The following is a 12,640-nucleotide window of genomic DNA, read 5'->3' as shown; positions in this document are numbered from 1 at the left end:
TGCCTCACACAGATGATGAGAAGTCACCTTGTGTCCGTCCTTGAGTGCATTCCTCTTCCCAAGAAAACCGCCTCGCCCGCGTGCTTGGCACTCGGGGAGTCAGGAAGGAGACTGGCGCATGCTGGCCGAAAGCAGAAGCGGCCGGATCTCGAGGGCTGTGCGCACACCTGGCATGAGGCGGCCGCCGAGGCTCCATCACGCTGGGGGGGGGGGCGGCTAACTAAACACTACCTGCGATGGAGCCGTCGGTGCTCAGCTACGGTCAGTTTACACTTACACACCTGGAACACGAGCCTTGCTCCACTGGATTCCAGGCCGGCAGCACAGGCTGGTCCCCCAAGACTAAGAGGACGGAGAAAAGGAGGGTCTGGAGTCCCCGGGGACTCCAGAGGGTGACCCGCCCCCACCCCCCGACTGCCCCCTGGCCCAGCGCCCCCTTCTGCACCGCCTCTCCGTCAGGTGCCAGGAGTGAGCCCCCGCTGGGCCTCTGCAGCTGCGAAGGGACCGGGCATCGCCGAGGGAGGGCTGCACGCAGGCTTGGGGTAAGCAGCGGGGCAATGACCCGTGAGACGCCTGGAGCTGCGGACGCCCGACTGCTGGAAATCACCCACCCTGCGGCGGGGGCGGAAGGGAAGGGCGCCCCGGGCTCAGAGGCAGGGCTGGGGCGCGGTACCCAGCTTCCTCTTCCTCCCCCCGAGCACCTCGCCGGCCCTTGGACCGGGTTCCTTGCATTCCACTCGGCTGCTTTTCCGAAAGCTCCCAGAACTGCTCGCGTCCTCGCGTCTGTCCCCGTGGAGTGGGAACCGTCACGTCCCCGACTGCCGCCGCCCAAGAGAAGGCTTCCGGGCCGCGCGTGGCCCTACGGGGTTCAAGTGGCCGCGGCAGGACGCAGCCGCCCTCCTCGGCTTGAGGACTCCCCGCTTTCCACAGGCTCATTCGCTACACTGTACGTCAGGGAGTGGAACGACTTTTGAGTGTTTTGTAAATGTTTCTACTCCATGAAGGAAAGCACAAGGATCTGGAGATAACCCAGACATACGGGCATAAATAGATGACTGATTCACCAAGCGCACAGGAGCGGGGGGCGGGGGGCTGCGGGGAGGCGGGGAACGCAGCCGCCGCTCGCTACCTGCGCACACGGTGACAACACGTCAGTCACCGTCCCGGGGGCACGGGCAGCTGCTGCCACCTGCCACCGCTGTCCTGAGCCCTCGGGAAGGGGCTTCCGCCGGGAGGGCAGCCTGATGGAAGACAGGCTGGGGGAAAGCAGCACACGCGGGGGCGAGGAGGTGAGGGTGCAGCGGGGGGAGCCCCAGAGACAGCTGGGGGCGAGGCCCAGGGCTGGGGGGACGGGACGGGACGGGTCAGGACGGGACGGCAGGCCCCTGGAGGCCTCTGAGGTGGGGCAAGGTGCGGGGCAAGGTGGAGGGCTCAGGCAGGGCATCAAGGGGTCCATACCCGCCCATCAGGCTCTGACGGGGCTGCTGGCTGGGACCGGGCACCAGGGGACCCAGGGGAGGAGGCAGGCCGGAGTCCCCGAGCCGTCAGACGGTGAGGATGGCGCCACAGAAGGGAGACCTCCTCGGCTCCGCGAGCACCAGGCCAGACTAACCTCACCCCAGGCCCCACACACAGGAAGAGCAAACACTAGCAAAGTTACCCCCCCCCCCGCCAGCATCCCGAACCTCCGGCATCGGCTCCCCATCCGAAAACCAGGGGGGATGCGCTTGTGAGGAGTAACTGACCCAAGTACAAGGGCTCCCAGCTCCGAAGCCGGCTGCAGGGGGAGGTGGGGAGACTCTCTCGCGGGCTCCCCCATGGGGCAGACCCGACGCGGGGCTCGAACCCACAAGCCTGACATTGTCACGTGGGCTGACGTCAAGGGTCGGACACGAGGCCGACCGAGCCACCCGGTGCCCCTGCTGCTCGGACACGCATCTGTGTCTCGCTGACAACACGCGTTCCAGATCGCACGCACGCACACGTACATTCACGTTCTGCACGTCCCACACCCAGGGACAGGCGACGGCAGGTTCGAAGGGAACCTGATGCAAAATGATGCCCGTAACTCAAGGATCTTCACCTCGGGTCCTGGCCACGGAGCATCACCACGACTCCGAGTTCCAAGGGCCCTTCCTCTCGCCCCTGCCTCCTCACCCCTAGACTCCACCCCGCTCACCCCATCGCCGCCGCCTCAAGCTCTGCCCAGGGTCCAGGGGAGGACGGCACAGCCGGCCCCTACGTGTGTCTCACGCTCACCTCCGCTGTGACCTCCCATCAACGACTAGACAAAGGCTGCTGCCCACCCCCAGCTGCTCCAGCACGCAGGGCTCCTGGGCAGGAAGAGCCGGTCTCCTCTGGGCATCACCGTGGCGCCCGTCGACAGAGGCCTGCCCGGCAGGACCCCAGGAGGAGCCGCCCTGATGCCGCCTCCTCAGCCCCGTCTCCTGAGCCCACAGACAAAGGAGCTTCGAGGCAGAGGTCTGCCCTGCGGCCTGGCTTAGCCTCCCCGCTGGAATGTTGGCCCGAGGAGGCGAGGCCTTCTCCTTCAGAGTGCGTCCTTCCACGATGACTCACACAGAGAACCTGTCACTGCGGGAAGGGGCGCCCAGAGGAGTCGAAACCAGTTCTCCCCGGGCACGGGCGACGGGCGCTCGCAGGCCGGCGAAGGCTTCTTCACGCTCCATCCCGCTGGGTCAACTCCTGAGGTCGGGATTTCAAAACTCTGAGCCTAAGAAAACAAAAACCCAAAGGGCCGCAAACGACACAAAGCAGCACATGCAAGGAAGCGATCCGGCCACTTGAACAGGTAACTCTAACGGTGGCGCTTGGGCATCGCGGCGGGGGGGGGGGGGGGGGGGCAGGAGGTGGGCGGCCGTCCCGGACGCAGGCAACTCAAGCGCAAAGCAGGGGGCACACTGCGCTAGTCCCCCAAAACACGACCAAACTCGGTGAATAAAGACGCCGACGTCTAGTTAAAGCTAGTGACGCTTTCCGACAGGAGTCAATTGTTCTGATAAAGCAAAGCGCCACCTCCACCTGCATCTTTCTATAGGGATGCCCCAAGGCGCGTCTGGCACCATGAGCTAATGCGAAACTGGATCCTACGTCCTACAGCATGACCCCCAAGTTTCTTGGACTGAGCACAACATTATACCGTCCTTTCAAAAGGGCAGCACGGGTTTACGAGTATTTGTGGTCCAGGTTCCCACGTGCAGCCGTCCTACTCGCCCAGCCTCCCCTCCCCTCCTGCAAGGACTCGCCTCCTGCAATTACCCTTTTCCCCGACATATTGTAAAGTCCTCCTCCGCAGGAGCGCTCCCGTCAGCCCGGAAACACACTATCACCATTTCCTTTTAAAAAGTAAAATTAGGGATCCCTGGGTGGCGCAGCGGTTTGGCGCCTGCCTTTGGCCCAGGGCGCGATCCTGGAGACCCGGGATCGAATCCCTCGTCGGGCTCCCAGTGCATGGAGCCTGCTTCTCCCTCTGCCTGTGTCTCTGCCTCTCTCTCTCTCTCTCTCTGTGTGACTATCATAAATAAATAAAAATCTTTAAAAAATTCAAAAAATAAAAAAATAAAAAGTAAAATTACCGGGCGGCCCGGGGGGCTCAGCAGTTTAGCGCCGCCTTCAGCCCAGGGCATGACCCTGGAGACCCGGGATCGAGTCCCGCGGAGCCTGCTTCTCCCTCTGCCTGTGTCTCTGCCTCTCTCTCTCTCTGTGGTGAATAAATAAAAATAAAATCTTAAAAAAAAAAAAAAAAGTAAAATTACCTGACTCCCTGGAACCCATGACCCGTCCAGCTCCAGGCCACACTCTGCCCCCTTCTAACAAAACTCCTCCAGAGGGATCCCTGGGTGGCGCAGCGGTTTAGCACCTGCCTTTGGCCCAGGGCACGATCCTGGAGACCCGGGATCGAATCCCACGTCGGGCTCCCGGTGCATGGAGCCTGCTTCTCCCTCTGCCTGTGTCTCTGCCTCTCCCTCTCTCTCTCTCTCTGTGACTATCATAAATAAATAAAAAGTAAAAAAATATATTAAAAAAAAAAACAAAACTCCTCCAGAGAATCCGGATCGCAGGCGCCTAGCCGCTCCCGGGCTCCTCCTCACAGTGGGTGTTGGCAGGCCCCTCCTCCCGTGGACCCCTTGCCGGGAGCCCCGGGCTCCACCCTCACCCATCTGCTCGGCTCTGTCTCCATCTATACTGACTGCGCAGCCCACGGCTTCAGACGCCAGCAACAGGCAAATGACTCCCAAATTTACATATTTGGCCCCAACCTCTCCGTGAGCCCAACCTTGAATTTCCACTTGTATCCAAACATCTCCACTTGGATGACTAATCATAAAAATAACAGGCAAAGTAAAGCCTCCCTGGTACTGGTAGAGGCACTATTTTAGGCACTTTACATTAGCTCGGTTTATTGACCCAACAACCGTAGGATAAAGGTTGCCACTACTCTCCCTAATTTATGGATCAGAAAACCGAAGCAGAGGAGATTCAACAGCTTGCTCTAGATCACACATCTGAGGTGCCGCGGCACACAGATCCGCGCGGGAGCTCAGGGCCCGGTCCGTGGGTGTGAGCGCGGAGGCGGAGCCCTCCCCGCGGCCAGTCCCCAGCGCCGGCTCCCCCTGACCGGCCGGTCACGGTCCCAGCCGGCGCCAAGTGCTCATGCGGACAACCTCGGGGTCATCCCGGGATGCTCCAACCCCGAGGGGCCCGCCTACGGGACACGCCGCACTTCGCCGGTCCTGAGATGTGCAGGTTCCCGCGTCTGGACTCTGGCGCCAGGACGCCCGCATGCCGGAGTCTCCCGGTGCCATCAGCCGGGCAGCAGGGGACGGTGGCGGCTCGGCTCGGGCACGCGGGAGACGGGGCGACACAGCCCATCCACAGGTCAGTCAACAGAGGGCCGGACAGCTCTCCTGAACCCGCACCGGGGAGACCCGGAGGCATCCAAACTCACGGACCGGGTGTCGGCTGCCTACCAGGTGCCCCAGCTCGCGGCCTGCTGAGGCCTCTGGGACGCAGGACAACGCGGAGGGGCGGCCCAGGGACATCTGCCCGTCAAAGGCTGGCTGGGAAGAAAGAGACTCTAAACGGAAAGAAATCTTAGAATTACTGTATCTTATTTCACTTCTGTTTCCCAACCCCCCTTTGTTTTTTGAAGGCACAGTAGTATGATTTTAAAAGTCTGTGCTGGGATCCCTGGGTGGCGCAGCAGTTTGGCGCCTGCCTTTGGCCTAGGGCGCGATCCTGGAGACCCGGGATCGAATCCCACATCGGGCTCCCGGTGCATGGAGCCTGCTTCTCCCTCTGCCTGTGTCTCTGCCTCTCTCTCTCTCTCTCTCTCTCTCTATCATAAATAAATAAAAATCTTTAAAAAATTAAAAAAAAAAAAAAGTCCATGCTTTGGGCAGCCCGGGTGGCTCGGTGGTTGAGCGCCGCCTTCGGCCCGGGGTGTGACCCTGGGGTCCTGGGATGGAGTGCCACGTCGGGCTCCCTGCATGGAGCCTGCTTCTCCCTCTGCCTGTGTCTCTGCCTCTCTCTGTGTCTCTCATGAATAAATAAATAAAATCTTTAAAAAAAAAAAAAAGTCTGTGCTTCAGGTCCAAGAGCACCCTGAAGAAGTAGAAGTGAGGTCGGTCCGAGCGGCAGGAAAGCACCAGCTCCTGTGTACTCGGCAACACGTTCCCAGCAACAGCACGGAGCCAGAGATACAGCCGGCGGATCTGATGTCACCCCCTGCGGCCACCGCGTGCCCCCCTGCGCACCCCGCCTGCGGCCGCCCCTCACATGTCACTGTGCCCAGGTCGCCCACAGGTATCACGGGAAGAGCGTCACGGGGCCCGCCTTCGGGACGATCACGAGATTTAGGCCGACGTACGTGCGGCGCCTAAGTAGGCGGGGGAGTCACAGGTGCCTGATGAGCGTCAGCTGCCCAAGGGCCAGGCCAGGGTGCTTCTTTCAGAGCCAGGTGACGGCATTCCCTCATTCAAAACCCTCTAAAGTCAACTAGGAAGAAGGAAACAAGGACGGAGGGAGGGCCGCCCTCTGAAGGCTTCCAGTCCTCGGGGCTGGGCCTCCCTGCCTCCCACTGGCCTCCCCGCAGTTCAAGCACAGGACAAGGAAGCTGCCCCGGAGCCCCCTCTGCCCGCCCGGCAGCACCCAGTCCCTCCCACCCTGCGCCCTTCTCAGGCCTCCGCACACCCTTGATTTTATCATTTTATCGATGTTACGGATCCTGTCGTACTTGCACTTCCTGGCACCTACGACTTCAGCTGGGGCTCACCGTCCCCCTCCTCCCCCCTGCCCTGAGTCCCATGAGGCCAGGCACCCACCCACCCACCCTTACTGGGCTCACACCCGGGCCTCCAGCACCTACAACAGGAACTGGTGCATGCTGAACACCTGCTGGTGACCCCGCGGTAGAAACAGAGCTGACCCAAGGGCAAGCAGAGTTTCTCCGCACTTCCAGTAAAAACAGCAGGTACCTCCCGGCCACCACAGCCTCCCCGCCCCACCCTCCCTTTAATCCATCACGAAGACGCCAAGCTGAAAACCAAAGCCGCTCTCTGTGCACACTCCCAGAGCCCCTTACACACTCGGGGCGGAGAAGAGCCCCACTAGTCAGATCACGTTCCCACAACGTGGTAACTTGATACCAATGGTCTGGCCACGCGGAGACCTCTCTCGGCCCAGCATTTTCCCCGCCGTACCCCACGCGGAACACGAGAAGTCACTCAAGGAATAAGGACGCACTAACTGCTTCAACGTACAATTTTTGTTTTACTTTTAAGTAAGCTCCACACCCAACGTGAGCTCAAACTCACGGCCCTGAGATGGAGAGTCACAGCTCCGCTGACTGAGCGGGCCAGGCGACCCGATGTACAATTTTTTTTTCCGATGTACAAATTTTTAAATGAGATTCTCGCCGTTTGCCTTTTCTACCACATATATTATGGATTCACTTTTATAGGGTTTTTAACACCATCATTTCCATCACACCAAATTATGTTTTTTAAAAGACTTTATTGGGGATCCCTGGGTGGCTCAGTGGTTTAACTCCTGCCTTCGGCCCAGGGCGTGATCCTGGAGTCCCGAGATCGAGTCCTGCGTCGGGCTTCCTGCATGGAGCCTGCTTCTCCCTCTGCCTGTGTCTCTGCCTCTCCCTCTCTCTCTCTCTATCATAATAAATAAATAAATAAATAAGTAAATAAATAAATAAATAAATAAATCTTTAAAGAAAATAAAAGACTTTATTTATTTAAGAGAGAGAGAACGTGAAAGACAGAGACCAGAAGGAGGGGTGAGGGTGACAGGGAGAAGCCGACTCCCTGCTGAGCAGGGAGCCTGACATCACGAGATCATGACCGGACCTGAGGGCAGACACTTCACCAACTCAGCCCCCCAGGCACCCAGGCACCCAGGCACCCGTCCCTGTCATACCAAATTATAAATCTTGATAATTTTAATATTCTTAATAATTCGCATTTTAGAAAATTAACACACACACACACACAAAACAAGTTTTTAAATAAAATTAGAACACTGTGAGCTTCTCAGTTTCACCCTAAGATCGACAATTCCTCTTAAATAAATTTTTTAAAGGCTGGTAAGTATTTCATTTCGCCCATTAATCTCCGAAGTATACTTTCCAACCGTCTCCCTATTTAAATAACCGCCCCTGTTCACAAGTTCATAAATTTACACGGAGCATCGCAGCCTTCCAGGGAATAGAATGAGGGACTAAGGGATTCTGAACTAAAACTTAGGGTTACTAAGGGATTGTGGAGACTAATAAAACATGGTAGGTCTCGGGCAGACCTACAGTACAAAAAATAGTCACTGGAACGCTGTTCGTCGGAGCAAATATTAAAAGCTACGTTAAAACACATTCACAGGGCAGCCCCGCTGGCGCAGCGGGTTGGCGCCGCCTGCAGCCCAGGGCGTGGTCCTGGGGACCCGGGATCGAGTCCCCCATCGGGCTCCCTGCACCGAGCCTGCTTCTCCCTCTGCCTGTGTCTCTGCCTCTCTCTCTAGCTGTGTCTCTGTGAATAAATAAATTTAAAACACACACACACACACACACTCACAACCGTGTCTGTATCCTGGCTCCTGCGTGGACACACACGGTAACCGGCCACCGCAGCAGAGGGAGGAGTGGAGTCGGCCCGAAGCCCGAGCTCCGTACCTGAGCGTCCGCCGTGCGAGCGGACGTCTCTACACCCAGACGTGACAATTCTAACGCTGCACGTTCTAAAGTTTTATAACTCAAGCCCCAGACCCTGTTTCTACAACTGTCGTGCCGTGAAAGGCATTACTGAGGCCGCCAGCGTGTGGGCCCCTCTGGACTCTATCTTGTATCCCCCGTATCCCCCGGCCCTGCAACAGGGAGGCCCCGGCACGCAGCCAGCCACAGAGCAGTATGTGCCAACTGAGTTAAGTCTGCCTTACCCATCCACCAAAGCAAAGTTTAAAGAATTTTCTTATTGCAGAAACCTGAGAGCAACCGGAGTGCGAGCCTGTCAAGTCGCCGAGGAGCGCATTTGCCTCCGAAGGGAGACGCCGGGGGCGCGGATGACGCTGCTGGCCGATTCCCGGTCTTCGCCCTCCAGGGCTGACTTTATGAGCACGCTGCACCTCCTGATACGTGTGTCATCACTTTCTCAGAGCTGGGCCAATTTTCTTTTCACCACTGCCCCCTGCAGAAAGGCCTCCTTTTTCCCCTTCCAACTATAGCTTCCGATTTTGTGGGGGATGCAGCTGAATGTATTGGGTCTCGGGCACCCCCGGACGTCCAACCGGGCATCACTCACGGCCGATGCCCTCCTGAGTCCCCTGCCCCTACCTCTAGCTCGGGCGGGGTCTCCGCACCCAGCTCAGCAGGTCTCATCAAATATTGATCACGGCCCTGTCGCGGGCGTCCATTCCGGGGAGGCCCTGCCCACCGCAGGGGCCGCCAGGGAAGGCCAGCGAATCCCCCTCTGCCCGGCGCGGCAGTGCCAGCCTGCCTTCCCCCTTCGCCTCTGGGAGACCCTGCGCAGGCGGAGGGGAGCCTCTGTCCCCAAGAAAAGATGGTGACCCGAAGACATCCCGGGAGCTGCTTGCTCTCAAGACTACCCACTGGGTTCGAAACGCAGCTCTGGTGGCACCTTTCAAAGGAATGAAATACACAGGTGAGTTTAAGGGGAAACAAAGAGGATTAGACGAATCCTTCTGTTCCCCAAAGCTCACCGATCTATCATCTTCACTAGGGGACAAAATAAAGAAGCAAGTTTGAGATCAAGCCGCTTTTCCCTACACTTGAACAGTGGAACGCTAACCACTAGGGTTTGTTATTTAATAAGGAAACAAAACGTCCTTAGCAGAAGTAACCAACAAAACCTGGCGGCTAAAAATATTAACCGCGAAACACAAGGGTGCGGGGCCAGGGACCAGGGCAACTCCGACACTTCTAGTGCAGCCCACAGCCCGCGGGACGCCCTCCCTCAGACCCATCCAAACCCGGTAAATTTCCTACTGCAGATGTGAACGCGTCAGAAGTCACCTCGGGGCCCCCAACCGCCCCAGATTGTTCCCGGTCGCTCCAGGTGCCCGGCACCCGCGGTACCAGCCCCCAGCCACTGTGCAGAGCATCCCACGCGGACACCCTGGGGAGGGGACAGCCTCATGGGGGGGGGGCACAGCCTCACCCCAAGGGCGCGCTCTACCCTCCCCGCAGCACACAGCTCCGAGCGGTCGCGGTCGCGGTCGCGGTGCCCTCCAGAAGGGGACGCGGGGTCGGGGCGCAGCCATCGGTCCCTGGGCAGAGAGCATCAGCCTCGGAGCAGACACGCTCCTGCGGAGAAGGGGCTGTCCCCGGCCCGGTTCCCCGGCCCGGTCCCCGGCCCCAGGGGCCCAGCTCCACCCGGGTGCAGCATCCCCTCCCAGGGGCACAGTGTCCCCTTCACCGTGGGGCGCAGCCTCATCCCAGGGCAGCGTCCCCTCCACTGGGGTGCAGCCTTATCCCGGGGAGCAGGCTCCCATCTCAGGTGCAGCCTACTCCCCGCGGGGCGCAGTCCCCCTTCACCGGAGGTGCAGTCTACCTCCGCCTGCCCCGACACAACCCGGGTGCAGCTTCATTCCACGGACGCTGCCTCCCCTTCATCCTAGGGCGCAGCGACCCCCCCCCAAAAAATGGGCGCATGTTCACCCCGGGGCGCTGTGCCCCCGTCAGGAGCAGCTTCATCCCGGGGCGCAGCCCAACCCCTATGGGCGCAGCTTAATTTCCCGGCGCAGGACGCAGCTCCATCCCCGGGCGCAGTCCCCCCCTACCCGGCGCAGCTCCGTCCCGGGCGCAGTCCACCGCCCCCCCACACGGCTCAGCTTCATCCCGGGCGCAGTCCCCCCCACAACCCGGCGCAGCTCCATCCCGGGGGGCAGTCCACCTCCCCCACCCGGCGCAGCTCCATCCCGGGGCGCAGTCCCCCCCCCACCCGCCCGCACTCGGCGCAGCTCCATCCCGGGGCGCAATCCTCCCCCCCCCCCGCCGGCGCAGCTCCATCCCGGGCGCAATCCTCCCCCCCCCCGCCCGGCGCAGCTCCATCCCGGGGCGCAATCCACCCGCCAACCCCGTGCAGCTTCACCCCGGGGAGCGGTCCACCCCCGAACCCCCCCCCGCGCAGCTCCCTCCCGGGGCGCAGTCCACCGCCCCCCACCAGGCGCAGCTCCCTCCCGGGGCGCAGTCCACCCCCCCACCCGGCGCAGCTTCACCCCGGGGCGCAGTCCACCCCCACCCCCCCACCCCGGCGCAGCTTCACCCCGGGGCGCAGCGTCTCCAAGGGCGCATCTTCACCCGGGCGCAGCCTCCCGGTCCGCGGCGCAGAGCATCCCGCGCAGACGCGGCGCCCCGGGGAGGAGACGCGGGGCCGTCCCGGGCGCAGCCTCCCCTCCCCGGGCAGCAGCCGCCCGCGGACCCCCGCCCGGCCCGGCCTCCCCACCTGCCCCGCGGCGCTTACATAAACGCGGGCCGCGGCCGTGTCCAGCCCCGGGTCCGAGCCCCCGCCCGCCCGCCCGCGCTCACCTCGCCCCGGGCCGCTCCGCTCCGCTCCGCTCCGCTCGCACGCCGCCCGGCTCGGGCCGCCAGGCCGCCGGGGCTCCGCTCGGACGCCGGGGCTCAGCGCGCTGGCCGTGGCCTGGCGCGGCCCCGAGCGCGGCCCCGAGCGCGGCCCGACCCCGCCGCCTCCGCCGCCGCCGCCGCCGCTCAGCCTCCGCCTCAGCCTCCGCCCTCCGCCCGCGGCCCGCGGCGCCGGCTCCGCCCTCCCCGCCGCCCCCGCCGCCGGCCGCGCGCACGCCGAGGGGGAGGGGCGCCGCCACGCAGGCCGCGGGCGCGCACGCCGCGAGAGCCTCCTGCGCCCGGGGCGCGCGGAGAGGGCGCGCGGGGAGGAGCACACGGGGAGGGGCGCGCGGAGAGGGGGCGGGGGGAGGAGCACACGGGGAGGGGTGCGCGGGGAGGGGCGCGCGGGGAGAGGGGCGGGGGGGCGCGCGGGGAGGGGCGCGCGGGGAGAGGGGCGGGGGGGCGCGCGGGGAGGGCGCGCGGAGAGGGCGCGCGGGGAGGAGCACACGGGGAGGGGCGCGCGGAGAGGGGGCGGGGGGAGGAGCACACGGGGAGGGGCGCGCGGGGAGGGGCGCGCGGGGAGAGGGGCGGGGGGGCGCGCGGGGAGGGGCGCGCGGGGAGAGGGGCGGGGGGGGCGCGCGGGGAGGGCGCGCGGAGAGGGCGCGCGGGGAGGAGCACACGGGGAGGGGCGCGCGGAGAGGGGGCGGGGGGAGGAGCACACGGGGAGGGGCGCGCGGGGAGGGGCGCGCGGGGAGAGGGGCGGGGGGGCGCGCGGGGAGGGGCGCGCGGGGAGAGGGGCGGGGTGGCGCGCGGGGAGGGGCGCGCGGAGAGGGGGCGGGGGGGCGCGCGGAGAGGGCGCGCGGGGAGGAGCACACGGGGAGGGGCGCGCGGAGAGAGGGGCGGGGGGGCGTGGAGAGGGGCGCACGGGGAGGTGGGCGCGGGGAGGGGCGCGCGGAGAGGGGGCGGGGGGGCGCGCGGAGAGGGCGCGCGGAGAGGGCGCGCGGGGAGGGGCGCGCGGAGAGAGGGGCGGGGGGCCGTGGAGAGGGGCGCACGGGGAGGTGGGCGCGGGGAGGGGCGCGCGGAGAGGGGCGGGGGGGCGCGCGGGGAGGTGGGCGCGGTGCCCGGCGCCGCAGGTCGCAGGTCGCAGGTCGGGAGCAGGCCCGGCCTGTCCGAGCCCAGGTGCTGACCTCAGGGGCTGCTGGGCGGCTCTCGGGGTCCCCGTCCCGGTAACGGCGCGTTGAGGCTCCTCTACGGGGCGTGCAGTAAACCGACCCCGGTCTGTGCATTGACCGACTTTTCCAGGACTGTACACGCGTGATGATAAGCACGTGTACAAATGCCACATTCCCGAAGGCCAGCGTGACCGACCCAAGGCTGCGTTCTGTTGGGGACAGAAAATACACTGAAGCTTAGCAAGGAAAAATCCATATTCTTGGAGGCGGGTGCCGAGGCCAGAGCCTCGCGTGCAGGCAGCGGTCGGGCCTGGCGGGCGGGCTCCCCAGCGCGGAGTCCAGCCCAGACCTCAGGCGTCTCTGGGGACGC

General features: G+C 63.4%; 1 protein-coding gene across 4 annotated transcripts in view; it reads right to left on the bottom strand.

Annotated features, from left to right (window-relative positions):
• The window catches only part of ADARB1 (adenosine deaminase RNA specific B1), a 141,934-nt gene extending 130,726 nt beyond the window's left edge, over positions 1–11,208 (bottom strand). For all 4 annotated transcript variants that reach the window (XM_055313400.1, XM_055313404.1, XM_055313402.1 and 1 more), the window contains exon 1: positions 11,066–11,208. The gene's annotated coding sequence lies outside the window, so the exon portion shown is untranslated. The remainder of the gene's footprint in view (positions 1–11,065) is intronic.
• Between the last annotated feature and the right edge of the window lie 1,432 nt (positions 11,209–12,640).

Source organism: Nyctereutes procyonoides, unplaced genomic scaffold (assembly GCF_905146905.1).
Source record: "Nyctereutes procyonoides isolate TBG_1078 unplaced genomic scaffold, NYPRO_anot_genome, whole genome shotgun sequence".
NCBI classification, from domain to species: domain Eukaryota; kingdom Metazoa; phylum Chordata; class Mammalia; order Carnivora; family Canidae; genus Nyctereutes; species Nyctereutes procyonoides.
This window is presented reverse-complemented; position numbering and strand designations above follow the sequence as displayed.